At 41.4% G+C, this 25,826-nt stretch overlaps 1 protein-coding gene across 2 annotated transcripts in view; it reads right to left on the bottom strand.

The window, feature by feature from the left end:
• The window catches only part of ENOX1 (ecto-NOX disulfide-thiol exchanger 1), a 2,146,160-nt gene that overhangs the window by 1,469,176 nt on the left and 651,158 nt on the right, over positions 1–25,826 (bottom strand). Inside the window, exon 4 of one of the 2 annotated variants that reach the window (XM_069205418.1) lies at positions 2,410–2,482. The exons of the other annotated variant lie outside the window; for it this stretch is intronic. The gene's annotated coding sequence lies outside the window, so the exon portion shown is untranslated. The remainder of the gene's footprint in view (positions 1–2,409; positions 2,483–25,826) is intronic. 2 annotated transcript variants of the gene reach the window in all.

Genomic DNA, 25,826 nt, shown 5'->3' with positions numbered 1-25,826 from the left:
TAATCTACTGAATCACCAAGCCCATCCTTTTATCATAGAAGAACATTGGCCCATAACGCTTGAGGTGCACAGTGAAGATTCAACTGAGCCCTTTAGGCTATGTCCTTTCTCAGCAACCATATCTTTTTCTGTCATAGTTTCATTTGAGCTCTGGTAAATATTTCCACATAAATGGCTGCAAAGAGGGCTGACCAGCCTCACATGTCTGTTTCTTCCAATGGAAAGTCATTGGTCCTGATAAGCATCTCTGATCCTGTAGAGGCACCTCTTCACCACCAGCAAACGCTAAAGAGAATCTTGCCACTGCTTCACAATCAATTTGCTGCAGGCAAATCACTATCCTGTGGTCCTGGAGGAATGACAACAAAGGGGAGAGTGTGTAACTCATGTGCTGCTGCTGACTGTTTTCTTAGGGCTAGAGAGTCACTAAGAAGACCTTTCAATATTTTGGTTTTCCAGTCTATTGCTCAGTAAGGTGACTTTATTACCATAAACATGCATGATTTCACATCAGTCGGGGGAGAAATTACACTTATGCATTCTGTTTGCACAGTCTTCCTGATTCCATCACTTTAACAGTAATTGTATTAATCTGACCAGTTGCCCTGCTCCTCAAATTGTAACTAAAGTTAATGGATTAATGTTTTGAAAAAAGGGGAAAGTTTAACATGTAAACATGTAAAAGACAACCTTGCTTAACACCTTATATTAAGGATATTCAACATATCCTTAATATCTTGAGTGAAGTCTTGTGGGAGGACCAGATATTGTTTGTAACACTGGAAGTCAGATCAATATATAGGTATAGAAGAGAACTGGGATCTGTTGCCTCATAATTGCTTTTTGAATCAAAACCTGAAAGATTATTATGAACATCATATGAACAGAATGACGTGGTTTTGAATATGGTAGTACGCAGGTTGCAAAACAGTGCATTTCACCATGAAGATACATAGTGCACACAATAACAGGACTCTACTTAAATTCAAAATTTGCACCTCCCTACACTAACGCCTTTATGGGGTGGTTTGAGAGGATGCATGTTTGGGGTCTTCAGCTTTTGAGTGGACAGATAAAACTATTGGGGTAGGTACACTGGTGAAGTTCTCATGATCTGGACAGAACATGAAGAAGAACCATTGAGTTGTCATGGGTACCTGAATCAGAGCATGAACAGTATACATTTCAGTGTTGTCTATCATTGTGATTGGTTATCCTTTTTGGATGTGGAGTTACATTATCAGCAAGGTAGAATAAAAAGTAGAATTTTGAGGAACGAGTCTCATGCAAAGCTGGCTTACATGCATCTAGTTGCCATCCCAAACCTTAAATAAAAGCAATTTCAGGGAAATGGCCAGGGTGAGGAAAAACTTTAGCCATGAAGGAATTTGTAGAAAACATTATGGGTATGCAGAAGATACTCCTTGCAAGAGAATAATATTCTAACTGAATTCATAACACCAACAGCAGAATTAGCACACTTAAAAAGACAAACATTTATGCTCTGGGCAGAAAACCAGTAAAGGTAGATCAGAAATTATACAACTTATCAAGGCATATAGCAGTGACATACCGAGGATAAAGTGCTTAATGGTCATTGGCATACAATCCCTCAGTATATGCACACCACCAAATTGGTAAGGAAAAGACCAAGTATTTTGCAGAAGCCTAGACAAACTTGCAAACCTTTTCCACTTTGGATGTGTGCTGTACAGTGAAGCACACCCCCAGGGTGGGAAAGCGTGAAGAAATAACAGCATTTCCCCAGGTTAACGCACATCTCAAGAAGGCATTATTTTGTGGCGCAGAATCCTGTTTACTACTGTTAGTAGATAGGGCTTTGTGTCAAAAACAATGGGTGGTTGCATAGGAACACACAGCCACGGCATGCCCTTCTGACGCAAAGTAATGCAAAGCAGAGCATGGTGCTAATTTGAGTTACTTTCAGCAACTTCACAGTGCAAAAATATATTTCAAATAAACATTTTGCACTAGTTTACATAAAGTTCCAGTTTATTGACTGATCCAAATATACATTTCATCATCAAAGCATAAGACAAGGAGCACAAATACATCATCAAAACCAAATAATTAATCAAAACAAATTAATTAAACCCAAAGGTTCCGGCTTTATATGTTAAAAGACTTTCATAAGTGGTCACAGCGCACATAAAATTTAAAAATTCAAGCTAACAGATTGTACCTTATAAGCAAGGCCACATGAGAAATGTAAATACAGCCACAACAATCACAGTTGAAGAATCACTTTTGCGGATCCTAAGGGCATGTATTGGATTAGCTTAGTCCAAAAGCCAACATAGGGGGTTAACCCACCGGGCTCTAGGTTTGGTGCATTTAGGACAACAAACAAAACAGATGCCCCTCAGTTTCGTGCAGAAAACTACTTACTTGACTCCAAGTGAACCTGGGCTTTTCAAAGTCCCACGATGAAACATAAACAGCAATTTGGAGAATCTCATATCTAAATTATAAAGACAGTAAACAAGCATGCATAGGTCAGATGTATTTCAGAACTCTCTCTGTCTTAGGCACAGATTTATGCAATTAAAACATCTTGTAAGGCTCTCTGTATGGCTAGATAATTCATGTTGGGCAGCAATTCACTCCTAATATCTAGATTTGACCTTGGCACCCACAGCGGCAGGGATAGATGAAGGGTCTTCCTAGAAGTTGGCTAGCTCATACAGTGTTTTTATTAAAATTTAACGTAGGCCAGCCACTTGATCTTCTTGGAACATTGTAGTTTGATGATATCAATGAGGCCTTATCCTTAGGGACGTAGTGCTTTAGTGGCCCAAATGCACACCCAGTAGAGTAGCGGCCTTAGGACAACCAGCTCAGAGACAGAGTTAAGATGAAAGTCCAGTGTCAGAGGCACCAGAGGCATCCATAGACCTGTATGAGCTCTGATAAAGTTTTCACTAGTACCCAAAGTACCCAGGTGGCAATATCGCCATAATTCAGAACCTTACAGTGCTGATTCCCTTACTTGGATCTTGTAGATCTTGATTGCGGGAACAATTGGGAACCATGAGACCTTTTTTTCAGCAAACATGAGGGTTGTCCCTGCTCTATGATTTAACAGATGCAAGCTTTTGAGGATCTGCGGGGCCCAAGAGCCTGAGTCCACCAGACAAATCCCTAATTAATCGTAGTCCCTAACCCTTTCCAAGATTTACAGTACCCTTCACCCTTTTCTCCCTGGAATAAGTCATGTGCTTTGTTTTTGAAAAACGAATTTAAAGACTGTGCTCAGAACAAAACATATTAAAATTGTTCACAATATTTTGAAGACTCACCCTAGTTTTAGGGTATCATTGGCAAAACAAAGAGACAAAATATTCTATCCTGCAAGAGTGGATGTAGGAGACTGGCTCACTATGTAGTGTGCAAAACCAGGCACACTGTGCAGGGACACATTGGTTTACAGAGGTAAAAACTAGACCACCTAATGCTCTTAATTTTATGGTAGCTTGGTTGACCAGTTAGGCCAATCTTGGAGAGGTGCAAAGCATTTGTTGTACTCACAGTATCAATAAAGAAAGACACATACTCATAGGAATAACTCGAGACCAATTTACAAATGTACTTCAGATTTGTATGACATGTTTTAGACCAATATCACCAAAATTGGGTAAGTACTTTTTAAGTTATGATATTTCACAATTTATCAAAAATAGTCTTTTTGTGCAGAATTATGCACCATAGGAATCAATGGGGGAACATTTTAAAAAGCATATAAAATCAGGGAAAACGTTTAACGATGTCTCCTTTTGTTCTTAGTTCGAGGTCATCAAGAAGTCCTATGGGCCAGCCGGAGTTTGGGCAGTTACCGGTTTTGGTGGGAAAAGCTGCTGAAAAGTTCTTGGAGCTGATGCGGGACCACTGTGAGGGACCACTTGGAAAAGCAATGCACAGGTGGACTTCAAGGTGAGTCTGGTGGGTCCTCTTGGATCGTAGAGGCTGCAAGGGGTGGGGGACCCTTGGAGAACAGATGGTTCTCAAATGCAGGGCCCAGGGAGACTGGGTGCAGAGTAGATAGATGAGCTAAGCGCTGTGCACAAAGTTGCCCCTGGAAGCAGGAGAAAGGTCACTTTGTGGGTCGCTTGCAAGTCAGCAGGGCCACTCTGGTGGTTTCTGAAGTCCCTTGACTGGGAATTGCTCCTGCTCCTTTTGGAGTCTGGTGTGAACTTTTCTGCTAGGTGTCTGAATTTGAGTGACCACTACCCTGGGCTATTGCACGATTCAGCCACCGGAGGGTGTGATGCCATCAAACTTGGCACACTTACAGGGTTTGTCTTCTGACTCCAGTGGGTGTAATGTGTTCCAGCTGCAGCGCCTGGTTCCTTGGTCAACAGCCGGTCAGTGAACTGGACTTCACTGGTCTTTGGGTCTTTGATGTAAAAGAGTGATTCCTTTACTGTGGAGGGGGATATTTGGTGATTTGCAGAAGAGTGAAGGCCTTCGTAGGTTTTTTAGAGTCTGTTCGATGTCTGAGTAACCCCTCATCTTCCATTGTTGGGTCCTGGGTGCAGCAGGCCGCCTTTGGAGCGTTTTCTTTGTGGAGCAAGAATACAATTCTCAAGCCTTGGGTCTTCTTTGCTGCTCGTCGTCTGGTGTCCTTGGAATTTGATCTGCAGGTCTAGGGGGTGCCCACTAAATACTGCATTTAGTGGGCGTTTAGGGGAGTACCTAAAAGTGACCAATGGTTCATCTACCCTAGGGTGGCTACTCCCACTATGTGACCACTTCCTGTGGGAGTAGGTCACTTCCCTATCCCTGATAGTCCATTTTCCTCCATGCAAGATGGAGGAAAATGAAATAGAGAGGTCACCTTGTGTGCAACACCTTAGGGGTGGTGCAAGAGTCAGGGGGTACTCCTCCTGTCCTTTGTGCATTGTCACACCGTTACTCCCACCAAAAGTGGGGATTTGCAAGGGGATGGTGTTGGACCTGGCCCTTTTACAGGGTCATTCCCCAGACTTTTTGCTTTTTGCCTTCTTATTTTTCTGACCTTTGTTGGCTGACGTTTTGACTCTGAGCACGTTTTCCAATGCCAACCAGTGCTAAAGTGCATGTGCTCTTCCTTACAAATTTGGTATGATTGGATTATACCTAATTGGCATATTTAATTTACCTATAAGTCCCTTATAAAGTGGTATCCCTATACCCAGGGCCTGTAAATTAAATGCTACTAGTGGGCCTGCAGTGCTGCTTGTGCCACCCACTAAAGTAGCCTGTCAAACCTATCTAAGGTCTGCTAGCGCAGAGCCTGTGTGCGCAGTTTCCTGCCACAGGGACCTGGCATCTAACTTTACTTGCCAGGCCCAGAACTCCCCTTTTGCTACATGTAAGTAACCCCTAAGGTACGCCTAAGCTAGCCCTTTGGGCAGGGTGCCATGTATGTAGAAGGCAGGACATGTGCCATGTTGCGTGGCCTGTCCTGGTAGTGACAAACAGCCTAACCTGTTGTCTAACTACTGTGAGTGCTGCCTCCTCATAGGATTGCATTGGAAATGCCCTGCTTTATTTGTAAGGGGTATTGTCTGATTTATGAGGGGTAGCGTAGGCATGTTTGGTATGGTTATGATAGTGGTGAGAAATGCTGCTTACTGGTGTAGGTGTATTTTTTATTACTACTACAGGAAAGCCACTTCTAGAAAGTGAGCATTTATCTGTGCTTATGACTTTGGTGTTTTGCAGCTTGCCTCCAATCCACGTCTGGGCAGACTGACAGTTGGGGCTTTGTGCATACTTCTCAGACAGCCTGAACACAGGAGAGTGGAGGTGTCACAGAGGTGCATCTACATATTGTAAAGCCTTCCTGGGCTGAGAGAAGGGAGAGGAGGGGCACACCTGCATTTGTAAAGGCTGTGCCCTGGCCTCACACAATAGGGTCGTTAACCCCCCACTGATGTTGGGAGCCTGTGCTGAAAGGAGAGAGGGGGCACTCCCAGAACCAGTTGTAACTGGCTGGAGCCTCCTCTCCCTACCATTGTAAGACACACTGTAAACCCAGTATTAGTACAGAGGAATTTTCTCCACAATTTGAACATTCTTGGAACTTGAAACTGGACACAGAACGCTGATGAATGGACTCACCAGGAAACCACCTTGGACTGCTGCTGCTGTGCTGACCTGTGACCTTCCTGGTCACTAGGAGGAACTGCAACCATCTGCACCCCTTGTGCTGGCCTGTAGCTGGGCCCACCAGCCCTGTGCTTTTCCTTGTTTTCTTGCTGTTCCCAGGGGCAGGGTGCTGTGCCCCTGACCCCTGCCATGATCCCTGCAGACTTGGCCCTGGTGCTTTGAAAAAGCACCCCTTGAAGCCCCAAGATCACCGCCGCAGCCCGGGAGCCTCAAAGTGCCCCTCGCGCTCTCCACGGCGCCTCTTCTCTGTTTGGATCACCGCCGCAGCCCGGGCTTAGAAACGAGCCCTAGCGATTTCCTAAGCGCGCTGTTTTTGAATTGCCCTAAAAATCACCGCTGCAACCCGGGCGCTGCATTTTGTCTTTAGCGTGAGGATCGCACTGACTCTAGTGCCCCCAGGGCACTTCCAAAAGTGAAGAAAGGAGCTAGCACGCTCCTATCGTGTCCCCGGGTAACGCGCGCTTTTCGGAGCGTCCCCGGGGCACAAATTGTCTCCACACTGCCTCCCTCGCGGACGAGGGAAGGCAGAAAAGCGGGTTGTGCACAGGACCGGGTGCGGCCACCTTCGGAAGCGGGTGAAGAGCCTCAATGGAGGCCCCTGCTTCCTTCACTACCTTGGTGGCAGCCGCACCGCGGACAAGAGCGGCTGCCTCCCTGTAAGCAGGACGGAGGGGGAGAAGGGGAGTCCCCTTTCCCCCGGTCACTGCGCTAGGGGCGCGATCTCCTCTACTGCTCTAATCTTTGGCGCTTTGGGCCCCCACCTTCGGAGAGGGCCTTTAGAGGCCAGGGAGGCCCTCCAAGGATCGTGGTCTCCGGAGGGGCCCGTTCTTTTCATGATAGAGAGGGTGCAGACCACCCCTCTCTCCCAGAGACCTGCGAGGCCCCCGCTGTCCGCGCATAGGAGCGCCGGGGGCCCCCATACTCCTCCCAGGCCTTAGGAGTGCCATTTTTCCTAGAAACAGGTACTCTCTTGGCCTACATATTTTTCCAGTGTTCTTGCTACGGGCATTAGGGATATATGTTTTCATGACCTTGCATACATGTGCTAATGTTCCTTTTATGGGCATGTCTAGCTGATATGTATTTATATGACTTGTGAGATATTCTCTAATGTTCCTTTTATGGGTATTTAGGTTATTCATGACAAGTGCATATTACTCTTATTGTAATTCCTGACTACTGCTTGTGTTGCCGAATCCTGAGTAGTTACGGGTTCTAATGTGACAACTGCATATTCTTGCAGAGTATTAGTAACTTGTGTAACATTCTGACAACTGCTAAGGTAGCAGGGTATTACTTACGTATAATGTTGGTCTAATTATGTTTTGTGCAATACAGATTATTTTTACATAGCTCAATGTTGTGTTTACTTTGTGGTGTACATTTTGTGTCACGTGTGTTGTGTGTGTTGTGCAAACGCTTTACACATTGCCTCTGGGATAGGCCTGACTACTCGTGCCAAGCTACGAAGGGGGTGAGCAGGGTTTATCTTGGACGTGTAACTCCCTTGCCCTGACTAGAGTGGGTAGGTTCTGCCTGGCTGAGGTGCATACCCTAGCCAACCAGAAACCCCATTTCTAACAGATGGCCATCTGAGCTAGCAGCAGGGCTGGCGGTTGAGTTTCAAGAGGGATAAGCCCTTTGAAGCTCATGGGCAGGGCTGTGCACATTCTTGGGGGAGGAGGTGTAACACCTCTGTCCAGGAAGGGTGGTTGTTTTCTGAACCCAGAGAGCACAGGCTCTCACCCCATGGTTCCAGAATCTTGTCTGGTGGTGGCAGGATGGTTGTGACTGGTCAGCACCCATGCCACGGTAGTTAGCTTCTGGAGGGGGCACCTCTAAAGTGGCCCCGGGTACATTTTGCAATAAATCCAATACTGGTACCAGTTTGGATTGATCATCCTGAGTTGTTTGATACCAAACAACCCAGGGTGCAGAGTGGCCATCATGTAGCTGTGAAACTTGTACTTACCTGTGTCCAACACATGCATGTTCGCTTACTATATCCCAGGTTTGGCAGGGACACAATAGGGGCATATTGCTCATGCATCGATGCCCATACATGCAGCATAGTCCATCCTGCCTTAGGGCTGGAATGCCTGTCAGAGGGGTGACTTACCTATATTCCATGCAGTGTGTAATGGACAGGGTACACAGGCTGTGTGCCATGTCAGTTTTGCATTTAAGGATTGCACCAGGACACTCCACCTGCAATGGCATTGCTGGGTGCACTTAGATACCTGGTCCTTGAGGGTGGCACAATCTGTGCTGCTGCCCTTGTGACCTAACCTTAGTACCTCATGCCCTGGGCACCTTAGTACCATTCACTAGGGACTTATAGTGGCACCTAAAGGTTTTTTCAATTGTGCTAATGCATCACAAAAGTTTGGGAAATAGATCTGACCCAGGGTACCTGGTTATCAGGGGCCCTGGGCACTAACAACTTTGAAACCACATCAATTACCAGGCACAAAGTTGGGGCTAACCATGTCAGAAAGAAGTCCTTTCTCACAGTAGAGAAATCACTAACACTATTAGTCAAAAACTTGACACAATTGTTGATACAAAGGAGGAAAATCGTAGGAGCCAAAACATAGCCCTGAAGCACACCCTTTTATGCCACATTGCACCCATGAAAATTCTCCTTATGGGGGCGCATAATAATGTTTAACAAATTACAGGGAATCGCCATCTCAGATAGGAGCTCCAAAAATTTCTTCCAAAGTTACAAGGTCGAAAGCAGCACGAAGATTGATGAATGCTACAAAAAGTTCGGTCCCTCCTATGTGTATAGACTTCCACATAACCAAAAAGAAGTGGAAAGCCTGGTCAATTGAACTGGTCTTAGATTAAAATCCTGCCTGGAATTCAGACAGGATATACTTTTCGTTGATCCAATTGAAAGTCTGTCCAGGACTTGCTTGCAGAAAACATTTTGCAGGTTATCCAAACGGCTTATTGAGTGGTGGTTGGTTGGAGTGCTTTGTCTTCCCTTCTTGAAGACAGGGACAACCTCTGCCCCCTTTCCAGGTAGAAGGCATCACTGCCCCTGCCGCAATTCTCTTTATGATAGTATTAATCTCACTTTGGGAATGCAAACCCTTTCCATAATGTTAGTAAATATTCTTCAGAGTGTAATGGATGATGAATAGCATCACTCGTAACAGGTGTTATTTAGTTTGATTGGTGAGATATTGCAAACAGGCATCTTAGTTAGAGAACACTGTGCTTGCAATATATTATTTGCATATGATTGTATTGAAAACCACAGCTTACTAAGCAAGGAGTGGTTAATCACATATACTAGAACACCTTTGTATGTGAATTGATGCCAAAACAATGTATAACGTGTACCTATTGACAATGTATAACATGTAACTATTGACATCAAATTTTTACAGTATAAGGTTTTGATTGCTGTAGTAATAAGTTACTGTGTTGACCGTAGTGTGTCAAAGATTGCGCCTTTCTCATACACTATTCCCTTGTGACACGCACAATTGCACATTTACATTAACGAAGACACGTCCTAGTACCTGATCTATATAGTGTTGATTCAGGATGTTACTGGTGTGCATGCTTGTAGTATGCTTGTGTACTGTTACGAGTTGTAGCTAAGCATTCTTGGGCACAGTAATAGGTTAAATTTGCAATAGCCGATGTACATTGTTGATATCTTAATGGTATTTATTTGTAGAAAACACACAATTCTGGTCAGCAGACTTAACCTTAATGACAATGTGTGGATTCCATGGAAATGTGAGTGGTTTATGAGGGTGTTTATGCTATTTTGTGCTTGGTCATGTACACAACATTGAGGTTAATGACTGCTTACTTTTACTTGTAAAGGTCCTGGATATGTGGAGTTTCTTTGTAGCCGGATATACTTTTTGTTTACTTGAAAGGTCCAGCAGAGATACTGTATAATGAGACTCCATGTGGACAACAGCTAGGTACTATTGGTTGTTTTGAGTGTCTTTGCTGGGCTAGTCTTTTAGTAAGAATGGGATAGATGATGTCTCATGGTCTCTAGTTTACTTGTATGTACATGATAGGTGGCTATTTTCACGCATCGTAGTTTCATGGCTGAATACGTTTTAGATATTAATTACATTTAATAACAAGAAAACATATTTGATTTTGGTGCTGCTGTTTTACATTAAGTATGTACAATGTTCTCTCTGAGAGGCTCATCACCATTCTGCTCACTGTGGATCAAGGCGTGTTTCTTTTGTTATTAATGGTGGTTTGCTTTGAATTACTGGTTTTCAATGGTTAAAATGACTGATGTAATATAACAGTTTTAGATACATGGAGTTTGAATAGTTTTGAAGTAAGCATATTGTTTGAATGCCTAGTAACGTTTAAAACATGGCTGTTACTTATTTCCTCCTCTTATGCGGTTCCTTTGACAAACCTTTGTGGAAAGAAACACGTGTTGGCAGAAAATGTTTAATGAGCAAAAAAGAAGAAATTTATCAATGTGCTTGGAGAGGACATTTTTAGACTCATCACAATACAAATCTGAAGCAGTACTTTCCAATCCTTTTAGAGCACATGACATAGTTTTTGTTATTGTAAACTTTTGCGATCCGCTTAGCTTTAAACCACACGAGGCAGTTGATTTTTTATTGCAACTAAAGCAGTATGTGGTAGTACACTGTCATTTACAGACAGCAAACTTTCCATTGAAAAGGTCACTAAATTTGAACAAACACACAGTTTTACAGATAAAAGTATGTGCCACACAAAGTATACTGTGTGGAAATCGGGTTTCAGTGAATATTTATTATTTTGCATCACTAAGTAAAGTGTCTCGATTTGTTTTGATTTTATTAAAATCTTTGCTTCCATCACAATTAAGAATGACAAAATGTACTTTTCTAACTACTGAATGTGTACATTTCATTTACAGATATATATCTTGAGTTGTGTATTAGGAAAAAACTGCTGGGGCACATGAAGGCCCTTTTTTCACTTCATGATCCTAGGAAGAATGTCACACAATTCACTTTACTTTTCTTTCTCTGACTACAAAGAGGAGTTCATAAACACCAGTCCCCAGGTAAAAAAATAAGCAGCAGAAGACAGCCTGACATTTGACCTCTGGCTCTGAAGCACAGCAAATGTAACAAGATAAATACTGAATATTCTAGTGTAAAACATATACAAGACATCACACAGACACCTTTGCACTGTGGTGTAAAGCTGTGTGTAAGATGCTAGGCTGCTTCTCCCCTCCCCAAGGCAGGATAAGGGAGCAGCAGAAGGCCATATTTAGTAAATATAGCTCTGCATTGCTTCCTCTCCCAGTACAACACAGTTCAGCAACCTTGGTTGTTTTGCAGTGCTGCATTAAATGTTTGGAAATCTGTCCTATGGCATTGCTACCTGGCACTAAGAACAGACAGGGAGAGCACTAGATGGCACCCAGAACTGAGATATAAACATTGAACACAGTGGGAGAGAGATCAAGTTGCTGCACCACCTTGAGGGAGAGAGAAGAACCATGCCTATCATAGATCAATTATTATACATAAATTTTTCAGAAACAGGAAACACAAAATCAGCCAGATTCTAAAGTTGACAACTGTGTGCCATTCAAGTAACACTTGAAGAACCATTGATAAAGGCATTTTATTGTTTTCTTCAATCTTTTTTGTCTTTCAGTGAGTGGTGCTGGAACAATGTTCAGAATGGGGGTGCTGCCATCAGTGTTACAACACAAATCCAAGTGTATCATTTAAAGCAAGTATAGCAAATGTATTCAGGACCGTGGTGACGGTGGAGTATGTAGCTGGTGGTGCTTCTAGGAGAACAATGTTGCAAATTTATTACTGAAGGGTGATAGCGCAGTATCATTTGCATACAGCACATTTCCCATTTAAATATTTAAATAGCCATTAAATTTGCTCAGACATTTTTTTACTAATAAAAAGTGCACAAATGATAATGTGTGGAAATCAGGTTTTAGGGAATAAGTGGCTTGATTTACTTTGATCCTACTAAAATCTTCGTTTTCATCACACTTACAAAAAATCTGATTCATTGGTGACTCCAGAACTACTGATGCAGTCTGAAATATGTGTACACTTCATGAACAGATATTTAAATGTAATTATGTGTTAGAAAAATGGCATCTACTGAACTCCTGCAAGATAGCCACATGGTTCACTTTAAAAATCATCTCGCTTTGCAGTCCCTTTTAAAAGTATAAACAGACATTTGCCAGAAGTTATTGCCTGACATTTGACCTCCGTATTTGAAGCACAGCAAATGCCACCAGATAAAAATACAATTTAAACTCCATTTCAACTCCAGGATGGTTAATTTGCCAGCGCTGCAGCACCCCCAGCACACCTACTTCAGCGTTTATGCTTCCAACATTGAAATAGGATTCAGCGCCTAATGAGCCTTTATCTAACATTGTAGAAATTACAAGATAACAGTGATTTGGTGGGTGTTTGGGGAACGGAGTGCTGAACAATGTAAACACTCACCCCTAGTCACGGATCTGGGTTTAATCCATCATTCTTTTGCTCACCATACCACCTTCGTTTGGACCCAGTCATCCGCAAATCAGGCTTGACCCTGTTCCTCATGAGGACAGTCCAGCCCGAACTGCAAAGGCCTGGTCCTCCCCGGACCGGAAACAAGCATCCTGGGACCGGTTTCAGGGTATCACCCTTCATCAGCCAGGCTAGCTTGACTCCAGTGGCACAGTGAGCACGGGACCCACGTCTTGGCATACCCTTTCCACTTAGGGCAACTTTAGCAACAGAAAAGGATAATGCATGGAGTGTTGAACAATGCACACACACACCCCCAGTCACAGATCTGGGTTTAATCCATCATTCTTTTGCTCACCATGACACTCAAGTTTGGACCCAGCCATATGCACATCAGTCTTCACTCTGTTCCTCATGGGAACAGTCCAGCCCGAACTTCCAAGCCAGGTCCTCCCTGGACTGGAAACAAGCACCCTAGAACCGGCTTCAGGGTAACACCCTTCATCAGCCAGGCTAGCTTGCTCCAGTGGCATGGGGGAGCAAGGGACCCATGTCTTGGTATACCCTTCCCACTTGGGGCGACAAGTTCAAAAAGAACAAGTGATGGACGGAATGCTGAACAATGTAAACATTCACCCCCAGTACAGAGATTTGTGCCTAAATCCATTGTTTTGTTGCTACCAATGCCATTACAGTTTGGACCCATTTATATGCAAATCAGTCTAGACCCTGTTCCCCAGGGGAACAGTCCAGCCCGAACTGCCAAGCCAGGTCCTCCCTGGACTGGAAAGAAGCATCCTATGACTGGTTTCAGGATAACACCCTTCATCAGCCAGGCTAGCTTGACTCCAGTGGCATGGGGAGCAAGTGAGACACCTCTGGGTGTACTCGTCTCACTTGGTGCGATAAATGTAAAAAGAAAAATAACAAGTGATGGACAGAATGCTGAACAAGGTCAAACATTCATCCCCAGATTTAAGCTAGCCTGACTGATCAACGGTGATACCCTGAAACCGGTCCCAGGATGCTTGTTTCCAGTCCAGGAAAGACCAGTCTTATTCCAACTCTCTCTCTCTCTTTTCTATCATGTAAAACCACAGAAAAACAGTTGAAGCTCTAGTCTATTTCCACCTATATGGAGGCAAGCTCCTGCTCAACAGCATCACGGAGATAACCCTTAATATCTTGAAAGGCATCCTTCGCCCAGCAGCACAGATCATCAATGGGGCTGAAACAATCCAAACACATTACCCTTGCATTAAAGGATCTACACTAACTCCCCCGGCAAGCTCATCTTTTCTAGGAATAGTACCTCAGATAAGCTCACTTCTCACCTCTTCCACAGGTCGACCTGTTCCCTGTCTCCGCTGCTTCCTATGTACCCTCACTGAGGCCAATCCTTCTATTGTGCTCTTTTATTGGTCAGCTAGGTTTATGCTTTAGAAATTTCAAAACCCCACATGCCTGGGCTGCAAACTGGCACATACACATTTTTCTCAGACACAATATTTAATACCTGATGTAAGAATTTCTTCAAAGTGTAGATAACAATGTCCACTGATTGAAAGTAGAATGTTTATTCTTTTTTTTTTTGCAGATCATGGCTACCTTTTGATTAAACAGTAGACAGAGGTGAGGGTCAGAGGATGTATGTGATTCTGTAGCAGTAGCATTTACAACAGATTAATAGATTTACTGATTTTGTGCCTTCGTTTTCCACAATTTGCATATTTCAGTAAAATGTTTCTTGCTGAAATGGTTGGAATTAATAGTAACAGAGAATGTGCTACATAGTTTGTTTTTTTCTGCATAATGTAGAGAACCTTGATGCATGATTTGGCCATTCGTGTTATATAATCACAGTAGCCCTGACAATGATACAGCTCTCCAGGTTGGTTTAGGGACTGTAAATATGATGATGAAATCCATATTTCAAAAGAAACTTTGCAAAGAGATGAAGAGGAAGCTGGTGGTGTGGAAAGAGAAAATGAGAAAGGTGATGGAGGTGTGAAAAGAGAAAAGGAGTAAAGCAGTGGTGTTTTGGAAAGAGAAAATGAGAAAGGTGATGGTAGTGTAGAAAGAGAAAATGAGAAAGGTCCTGATGGTGTAAAGAGAAGAGGAGTAAAATGGAAGCTTTGGAAGCAAACTAGATAGCCATACAAGCAGAACACGCAGTATAATTTCAGTCCTCAATTAAAATAAATACCAGCATGACAAAGATGGAGAGCAGTTATAAATGCATTTAATTTTGTGTATGCTAAAAAGAGGATCATTTCCTAAAGAACAATCTGGAATGCTGTGAAATAACAGCAGCAGTTAGATAAACATAGGAAACTGCAACATAAATTTACAATAGCAGGGCAACCAGGCCAGCCAGGAGCCAAGCTTCCCCATGTAATGTTCCCCATGAACAGAAAAAGTGGTTAAAAAAGGTGACCACTCACATGCACGTCCATGCACAGCAACAATAATTTGGATGGGGTTGGTGGGGAGGAAACCCTACCAGTGCCGGTGGATCTGCACCTGGTATCAGAGACAATATTCAACGTTTGTTCTCTATTTTAGCCAATATGAGGCAATGTGGTCCTATACAGTGGCTTGTGCACTGACTTTCTAGGCCTGAAGCGGCAGCATGTTCTTTTTAACCTGTTGCTGCACCAGCTATTCTCATGCTGTCTGAGTGAATGCAGCCATCCATTGCGGGAGCACTGGTTGCGTTTAATAAATTACTATAACTGTGTCATTTTCCTGCCACAATCACATTCCTAGGGATGTGAAATGAAAATAGGACATAAAAGGATGGTTACTGCCTCACACAAATATATGAAGAATGTTTAAGAGCCAGAAGAGACTAAAATGCTCCCCTTGGCACTTCTGTTAGCCTGAAAGAGCTTGTGAGAATGATTAATGCAACACCAAAGAAAGTTTCCATATCTGCCTCTATTCTGAAACTTTAAAGTGGCTTGTATTGTATAACATGTTCTTTTGTTTCTTTGATTGATTACTACAGTAAATCTTAAACTGCACCTTAGCATTCCTTTTATTCTGTCCCTGCAGTCCAGCCTGACAACCTGAGGCATCTTGATTCATAGCAGCTTTAAAGGAGCAGTTTGTGATGCCAAAAAAACAGCTGAAGCATTTCTAATGTTGTCGCACACATTGCTCTGCCATGTCTATGTTAGGGGCATGAACCTCCCCTCGACATAAATACAATTGTGAAATTTTTAGACATGGATGTAGGTTTATGTGCAGAATTTGCAGGCATCTTAATATGATTTCAGTAATCCGGATTAAATATTTTTAAAATGAAAAATAAAATAAACATATTAATTTATAAGACCAGGAAACAGGCTTAAGTACAGGGCACGCACCTCCGTTAGGGGAGGAGCATCGGCCACCCGCCAGCAGCAGCAGCTGCCAAACTTATGCAATAAAACGATAACAAACTGCGTTTCCTATCATTTTATTGTGAAAGTGTGGGGCCACGGGCTGTGATGAGCACAGAGAGGGAGAGCTGAGTGCTTAGTGCGTATGTATTTTGGCCATCTCAGGCTGGCCAAATATACATGCGCACTAAGCTCTGTCAACCCGGCAACTCAGTGCTGGGTTGGAGAGAGCAGGCAGACTCTCCCAGTCTGCCTGGGAGCGCACTAGCTGGACAATCTGAATTGGCCGCTGGGCAGGCTGGGAGCCTGTGCCTACGGCGAAGGAAAGAGGAGTTGTGCAGTGGTGACAGCAGCAGATTCAGGTAAGTTCACGTGCCGCAAACTACTCCTGCTTAAGTGTCAAGGACCAACACATAAGTATATATAGAGAAGTATAATCTCAATACACTTAGCAGCTTCCTCTGTCATTGCTGGGCTCCCTTCGGTGCTACACCAGGGAGTACTATGGTAAAGTGTGCATTTTGAGACAATAAAATTTTTGCCTCTAGTAGATGTTTATTTTTAGATTGATGAGAGCTTAGCAGCGTCTCCAGCAATAAAGTTTTGCCAAAGCATGACAGAACAAAACAAGAATTCCCAAAGTCAAAAGGGTGGTATATCAGGTCCCTTCACTAGGCTCGCTTAGGCCCGGTGAGCCAGAACGCTCTGAGCCACTATTCAATTTGCCTACATTTTTGAAAATCTGCTCATATGTTTTCTGGACTGTTGAAAGTCATGAAACATACAGAGAGTGTGGAAGAAACCCAACTCCACCTTGCTCTTAATAGTAAATAATCACCTATACCTACAATGCAACAAAGCATACACAGGTAAAAAGTGGTTCATAGAATGTCAGATGAGATTCCTCTAATGTGACGTAAAGCTTAATTCTTTTTTATTTTTACCAAGAAAGGTTTTGCATATAAATTATTAGAACAAATGCATTTTATTTGAACTAGTTGTTTTCGTATTGAAAGGTAACCAATTAGATTGGAGTTTGGGTAAAGAATAGAATATATTAAATGGACATTGTAGGTTTCAATCTGAGCCTGGCATACATGCAGCACAGCAATGCTATGAATATTTATATTCAATATATTAAACAATAAATAACAAAGAAAGTACTTACAATCTGAAACAGGAGAACATCACTGGTAACTCATAAGCTTATTTGGTCTAACGAGAGAGACCTTCAGCAGTATGCCAGAGCTCATGTATTAAAACAGCATATAGTAGGGGACTTTGCCCTTGATTCTTTGAAGCTTTAGTAAACCCATTTGATTGCCCAGCAGGTGTATTAACTCACCCTTGATTTAATTCTATTGACCATAATTGATAACAATGCAGCATCACATGATTTGGTTCCACTAAATATACTGACGTGGATCAATTTTGAGTGGGCTGGTGAGCAATGCTTGGAACAGGAGACAAATAGCTGAGCGGCTGTACTGTACCCCTTACCTCTTACCCAGCAGTGATCATTTTTTTATTGTTTTGCACACTGTTATGGTTTCCACAGATGCACAACCACTCCATCCCATTGGGAATTAAAGGGCTGTGTGTGGTCTATGGTGCTTTAAATTGGTGTATGAAGTGTGCAATGCACCAGGAAACCTATGCTGCATATTCATAGTATGTGCACATGCATGCAGATGATCTAGGAAGGAAGGAACATACTAGAAACTGCTTTAGAGCTGATCATTTGAGGCTGGTGACAGAGACCTGGAGCAGAGGGTGAGTGTCTGCAAGCACTAAGATAGCTGCGGCAAATAGAATGAGACCCTTTTCACTGGTGTAATTGGTGCTTGGTGACATAAGTAAACTGCGCACAAGATGTGGGGGGACACTGATAAGTGGGTGGCGGAGGCTTGGCAGTGGTCTATAGGCAAGAACTTCCAAAGTAAATGCATGGATAGACTGGGTTATTAAATCACAGCACCTAAATCTATGGATAGCATAATTAGGTTCAGCAGACAGTCAGACACTCAAGAGAAGGATTCAACTTAGGAATGATTCATTATGGCACTATTTAAAGACAAAGACTCATCCATGAATTAATAAATACACATTTCTCAGTATTAGCTTTGATGAAAAATTAGGGCTACTGCTTAAACTCGTCAGTGCCATAGTGCATAGGCTCTGGTCCTGAACTGGTTCTGGTAAAATTGGTTTAACCCTACTAGTCCACTGAACTTTCCTATAATGCCATAATAGATGACACAGAAAGTGTACAAATAGCCTACTATTTAATGTTATATTTAGGCTGCACCACCATTCATGTATAGCAATGCTATATTACTGCCATGAGCACCACTGTGCTCTGGCTGGGCTGCAATTTAAAGACACTTGAGTAACTCATAGGAAGGACAATGCCTTTGTCAGGAGGAAAACCTATTTTTATGTATCATTGAGTTACCACTAGAGTGTGCCTGGTAAGCTGACCAAGACATGGTCCCTAATATATATAATAAATAACACAGTATATATGTAAGAATTATGCCCTCATAGTGACTGAAGGCCCTAAAGCTATTTGCACTGTATACATTCGGCTATATTTGCCATAAGACAGGCATAGGTGTGATTCTCCATCTACGACTGTGAACAAGCTAAAAAAGTCATTTAAAGTTAGTTTCCACTTAATGTGGAAAATCTTATTTAATGGTGAAATCAGATTGTTGATAACCCCAGTGGAAAAGCTACCTGAGTCATAACAGCCTAAAACCATTTCTCCATCAAACATGTATACATTTCCCCAGTCGACCATTAGTCTACAACAAATTATATCCACTTCAGCTGACATCCATTTACTTGTGTCAGACTGTCTCCCATTAAAAAATATATTTATTAGCTTTTAAATAGGTCTTAATGAATTTAAATTACTCTAAAGTAATTTGCATAATTTCAGGAATTTAGAGTTATGCTTGTTAAGCGCAATTCCCAAAATACGTTACTGTGCACTTTGAATAATTATGCACATGGCACATATTTACTGCAAATGCACCATTTGCTGTAAAATCTTACCACAAATACATGGGAACAACAGATATTAAGCAGTTCTTGTTTGCATGCCTTTGCATTTTTTCCTGCTACTGTTTTAATGTAAAATACATTTAACCCTAAAATACAGTGTTAAATCACAGATTTGAATTTCACATAATTAAATGCTCTTTTGCCAAAATGTCTCGGAATTACTTGAAAGCACATTACACAAATTGTCTCACCACTACATTTAATTAATGAGACTTTACAAATCAAATCAAAACACATACAATATATCACACTAAATAAATCAGTTTTTTTAATTAGGAGCAAAAACATAACATCAAATCATCATAAAATTCATCAAGTTGATTAAGACAACATAAATTATCATATTATTCATAGCAATAAATAATCTCTCATGTTGCCCCAAATAAGTTGAAATCTGACAGTTGACCCTCACAATTTAGCTACCTGGAGTTTGAGTTAATATGCTTCCATATTTTCTTTCCACCATTCTTCATACATGGGCACAGACTCAGATTTCCACTTTTTAGTTATCAAAAGCCCAGCAAGAGTTAATATATAAAACAAAACCCAGTCTTGTACCCCAACACCTGGTAGAATCATTTTAGATGTAAGTGGAACCCTTGTATGTTGTATAGAGGCTATTTTCAGCATACGTGAGATCCACAATTTAGTAAATTTAAGGCAGGTGACAAACATGTGAATATTATCAGCCACCGCAATTGAACAGTGTGGGCAAAACTGGGGTGTTTTGTACCACTTACATCATTTCAAAGGACTGATATATAAACCGAATGAGGTCCCATAGAGCTGGACCCCCAGTCTAGTAGATGGAATGATTTTGCAAAAGCAACCAAGGCTATTGTCACTTCTTGTTCTCTAACAGCCTCATCTAAACTTATAGACCACTTCTCTGCCCATTCTCTTATGTCATCTTTTAAGATATTGCACCAGACATCTCTTTATATCAGAAATAGTAGATTGATGGGAGCTAAAAATCATTTGTGCAAAGTCAGACCGAGTCAGTGGTGTTGTTATCCTAGCGGTGCTGCTGAGTAGAAAGGTTCTAATCTGTAGATGTTTAAAGAATTAATTTTGATGCAGTCAGAATTCCTTAGGTACATCCCAAAAAAACTACTTTACCCCATGATCATCCAACAGATTGGCTAAATACCTAACTCCGACCTAGTGGCAAGTGCCAAACTATGGGAATGTAAAACAGTCAGGTAATTCAGGATTACCCAGTGTTAACGTATATGCATGTGTTGCTGGAATATAAAAAAAGTTCTAATTCCTTGCAGATTTTGGTTAGAGTTTCAATGGGTCTCAGTCTGACTTTCTTGAAACATTTCACATTGTTAAGTTTGTCCCTGGTAATACTAGGAGTACCATTAATAGAGATGACATGTAACCAGTTTGCAGAGCTATGATTGTATACTAACTTGATGTGATTTGAAATGCTAGCCCATCACTACATTTGCCAGTCGAGAAGTGCCCTGCCACCGCTGGTTATGAGGAGTTTTATAAACTTGATTGTTCTTTGTTCTTTCTTCCCTTTCCAGTTAAATTTAGCTACCATAGAGTCAAGCTGTTTTAAACATTATTAGGAACGTAGAGAGGTAAGGCCTGAAAAAAGTATAACATTTTAGATAATATATTCATTTTAACTAAGTTCATTTACCCAAATTGGGAAATAGGCAAGTACATCTATTTAGCCAGTAGAGCTTTTATCCAGTGTAATTGTTAGGTATAATTGTACTTGAAGCAGAGTGCTAATGAAGGCACAATAGTAATACCCAGATACCTGCCTTAGGTAACCACTTGAGAATAATGGCTAGTAGCTCCGCCACCAATAAGAGTTGGGTTTTATGAGAGTTCAATTTATGAACTAAGACCTTGCCAAATGTATGGGCTGCTTGCTCAATAACATTCAAAAGGGGGTTGATACAATGTGAAAATACTAATACATCATCTGCATATACTGCGAGGGAAGATGCCAAAAGTATATTAGGACTGCTGAGGATATTCCTTCTTAAAAGCTGAAGATATGACTCCATATATAAAGCATACAGGTTGGGTGACAGTGGGCAACCTTGTGGAGTACCTCAGGAGACTGGGATGAAGGAAGCGAGTTCTGGTTGTATACCTATACGAGTCTTGGGTGCTTGGTATACTGTTTGAACCAGTTTAATCAATTGAGGACTAAAATTATATTGTTTTAGCAATTTCATAGCAATTGGCATGAGACCCTGTCAAATGCCTTTTGAGTGTCTAGTAGGATAATATTTAGGGCTTTCACTAAAGTTTCACCTCAATCTAATAATGCAATAATAAGGTTTTTATGGGAGGTGGTCTATTTGTTGGTAAATCTGGGTGCTTCAGGAGATGTTAAACAAGAGATAATCCTGTTAATCCTATTGGCCAAAGGTTAAGTAAATATCTATGAATCAGCATTAAGCAATGATATAGGCTCATATAGACTACACTCTAAGGAATCTTTATCGCTTTATAATAATATGGTTATTATAGTTTGGCATCAGGAAAAAGGACTGTGTCCTATAGTACAGATCTCTTGTAGTAAAACTAGCAGTAATGGAGACACTATGCTAGCCAGAGCCTTATATATTTCAGCCAAAATATAATCAGGATAGGGTGCCTTCCCTAGCGGTATATAAGCAGCAATAATTGTGACTTTTTCTGCTGTAAACTTGGCACCAAATATTTCAGTTTTCTGTGTATCAAGCCAGCTGAGGCTTGCAAGTAATTTCCCTAACTTCTCTCCTATTTTGCAGGCCCTGAACGTGTGACTGAAATGCTCTTTTATTATGTTGAGCGGCCATTAATGCAGTAGTACATCCTTGTAGACCCATTGTTTGTTGATGCGTTCCTTATGCTGCATCAGGACGAGAAATATTCTGTGCTGTATGAATTTGGATTAATCAATCCATCTGTCTTCTAGCAGTGCCATCATCTTCCCTATCTGCTTTTAATACCAGCAAAAATAAAGATTGTGATATGCCTCTAATAAAAGTTTCAAGGTGTTCCAAACTACAAAACTACAAAAGGGTAGGCTGATCCTCGATTAGTAGAAATAAATTCCTGCACATGAATGAGTACATATTGGTCGTAATAAGCTCGATCAAGTAAATATTTAGGAAAAAATCAAGGACACAAATTAATTTCAGTGATGCAGTTAAATTCCCATTTTAACATAATGGTGATCCGAGTACAAAAAGATGCTGGATTTGAATTTTGGCAAGAGGACACAATAAAAATGCTAGCTATGCATAGATCTATCTGAGAATACATGTTTGTGAGGTTTAGAGAAGAAAGTGTATCTCTGAGTGTCAGGATTATTTTTTCTCCATATATCTACCAACATCAGCTCTTGCATCATATTAAAAATACTGTCCCTGGTTCTCTTGATCTTTCATTTGTGTATAGTGTTGATAGCATCCAGGGTAGGAGTTAAGATACAGCGGAAGTCACACATTACAACAATAGGAAACTATAGCTACTCAGTTCTAACATTATCTTAATAAACAAAACTGAGGGTGCTCACAATTGAGTGCACATAAGTTGACTAAGATAAAGAAACCATTACTTTCTTGGTTTACCACTCCCCCTATAACCCTCCTGCCCTCCTGATGTGCTTCATATTGTATGGTTCTAAATGCCCTGTTAAATATTTTAAGTGGTATGTGGCATTGATTTTATCATGAATTCTGCGTATGGTTTAATCTCTAGAACACATCGTTATATTATACATTGCAGCCTCATTTTTAGTAAGGTGAGTCTCCAGTAAAGCCAGGATGTAGGGTATCATATGTCAAGCTTCGGAAAACATTTTTTATTCCTTTCTCCAGTTGTAATACCATTGAAATTACATGACAATTACTTTTCCTTTCTTTTCCTGTGTTGCTTTTCTTTTCTTTAAAACATGCTTCCTTTTCTAAATACTTCAGATGTTCGATTGCACCCCTTTCTTGCTTTTGTCCCAGACAACCGTCTCTCTTACACACATCCTCTTGCTTTCCTCCCTCAGACACCCCTGCCCCATCCCTCCTACTCTTGATCACCAGTGATGCTCTAGCTGAGTTCAGACAGGGAATAGATATTGTTCATCCTGTTTGGACGTCACCTCTGACATCTAGCCAATATTGAAGTATCACCCCCCACTCTTAAGGTCCCAGGCTGACCCTTTCTTTTCTCTCCCTTCTCCCACTTATTTTCATTCTTTCCCTTCCGTCTAGCCCAAATCCCAATACATGTTGATGTTTCTGGTATTCATTTTCCAAGAACTGTCTAGCTTTCACTGGTTCCAGGAAAATAATGAAGGACCATTTCTAGTTAATGTTAAGAGAAGAGCCACTAATAAAGAAGACTCGCAATGAGGGCCGTCATTTCTTGCATCCTAGAAGCAGACTTCCAAGCCAAGTCCTGAAAAATAGTAAAGGAATATCTCTCTAACAGTAAATCTTCAGCCGATATTATAATCTTGGAAATAGGAAATAATATTGTGGGGTCTTCAACCTGGTTTAAATGGACTAGGTGGAACCCTGTGTGCTCAGAAAGTAGAGAGTATGGAAACAGTTTCTTGATAAATATCCTTAGAATTGCCCAGGACATATATGGAGATGATTTTAGTGACCCATTCAATAATAGATGTGTCTGCACTATCTGCCTTCTGGCACCCCCACAATCCACAGATTGGATCTGTGGGATCAATTCTCCAAGTCTTTATCGTTGCACTTAAGAGTTCTAATTTGAGCATCAAAGGCCTCTTGTTTCTTTTCAGCCTGGGATGAAGCAACCTGCTAGCATAAAATCTTGTTCTCAACAGTTTTGCTAACATCCACAAATTCAGTTATTTGTTGCTCAATAGAAAGACATTTTTGTGTTAAGTTCTGAAATTTGGCTGCTTGGAGTGAATAATTACTAAATTGGCAATTCAAATATATATATATATATTTGAAATAATTAAAGAACAATTGTAGATGTACATAAAATAGGGCCATTAACAAAACACCGGTCTTAGCAGTCTGAATTCATCTTTGGTAAAGTAGAGGGATTACAATGTCCATGTTCACAAGATTCTCATAGTTATCACTCTAGGCATGCCTTCTTGCACAGGTCACTGTACTCATATGCTTCTGCACATCTATTCCAGGTTCAGTTATTGGCTCTTAAATAAACGACTGTGAAATAACAAACAAATTATTCCATTCAATACTGATTGCAAGGATTCCTTGTAAGAGAATTTCTAAAGTGCAAAGGTTAACACTTCAGACACTTTTGTGGGTGGAGGAGGCATTATTATGCTTAGTTGGGAGGGTTAACAACCTTGCTTAGAAAACAATAGCCTCTGGGTCCAGGAAATGGAAGGTAGTGTTAAATGCTGACCATTTTTAACAGTGGTTAGTCAGTTGGGGTATTTCAGACCAACCAGCAGAAGAAAGGATAGTTTTGACATTTGTTTTCAGCTGGGGACACCAGCGATAGCTTCTCCTATTTATTCCTAGGACCATATTAGGCAGCCTGGCACAATCACAGTGGGAGACAGATGCAGCTGGAACCCTGCAGGAGAGAGACAAACTTATTGAAATAAGAAGGGATTATGAAGCTGAAGAGGATGCATACACACTTACAGAAAGTTTCTGCCATTTTGAACCAGTGGCTCCTGGGTACTTCTAGAGTAAGGTGAAGAGGAAGTGTTGTAAAAGGAAGCGGGCATTGGGCAAGGAAGTAGCCAGTGGTGGGTGGCAGTATTTCCCCCTCTCATAGGATATTTCACATGATGAATCTGGCACCTTAACTAGCACCTCATCAGAACATTCTTGAGCAAGGGAATGATCCACCTGAAGAAGAAGCTCCTGCTGGAAGAACGAAGACTCCTGCTTTCTGAAGAGGACTCACTCAAGGACTCCTGACTCCTGCACATAGGCACTGGAATTGTTTTTGAAGGTTCAAGATGGATAGCCTATTGTTCTGAGTGCTGAGAAAGTGCTGATGCAGAGAGAAGGGAACATGAGGAATTAGGTATAGAAAGACATTTTAGGTAAAAAGATGTGTAAGGCATACAGGGAGGTAGAGAGAAAGGTTGGAAGGTACAGATAGAGATGGGGTACAGAAAGGAACAAAGTAGAACAAAGTAGAGAGAGTTGAGAAAGAGATTGGATAGGTCCATTCACATGGAAAGAGAGGTCAAACGAGAAAGGGGAGAGGAAGAGGTAAGGTGAATAATGTAGAAAGACATAAGAAAGAAATATAGATGGGGAAGAGAAAGAAAAGTGGTATAAAAAGTTGACATAGACAGAGTTCAAGGTAGCTAGAGATGTTAAAAAAAAGAAAAGCAGAGATTAGTGATAGGTGAGGCAAAGAGATGAGATAAAAGAAAAAGAGGAGAGAAAAAAGTGAAGTAGAAAACGGTGACATAGAAAGAGAGGTAGAGGGAGAGGCAATGCAAAAAGGTTGATATAGATGATGCTGTGGTGTTTTACCAAACTAATGATTTAATAAACTGGTATTTTATGATTCTTTACATACCAGTTCACTAAACATGGCGATTTATTTATTTACTGAATAGTTTTATATAGCGCCAGATTAACATTGAGTATATGAGCGCTTTACAATTTATGGGTAAACAGGTAAATCAACACAATAGAGATAAGTCCCAATAGGGCAATGAGGACAATAGCATCCTGACACTGACTGC

This window comes from Pleurodeles waltl, chromosome 8 (genome assembly GCF_031143425.1).
Source record: "Pleurodeles waltl isolate 20211129_DDA chromosome 8, aPleWal1.hap1.20221129, whole genome shotgun sequence".
NCBI lineage: Eukaryota > Metazoa > Chordata > Amphibia > Caudata > Salamandridae > Pleurodeles > Pleurodeles waltl.
This window is presented reverse-complemented; position numbering and strand designations above follow the sequence as displayed.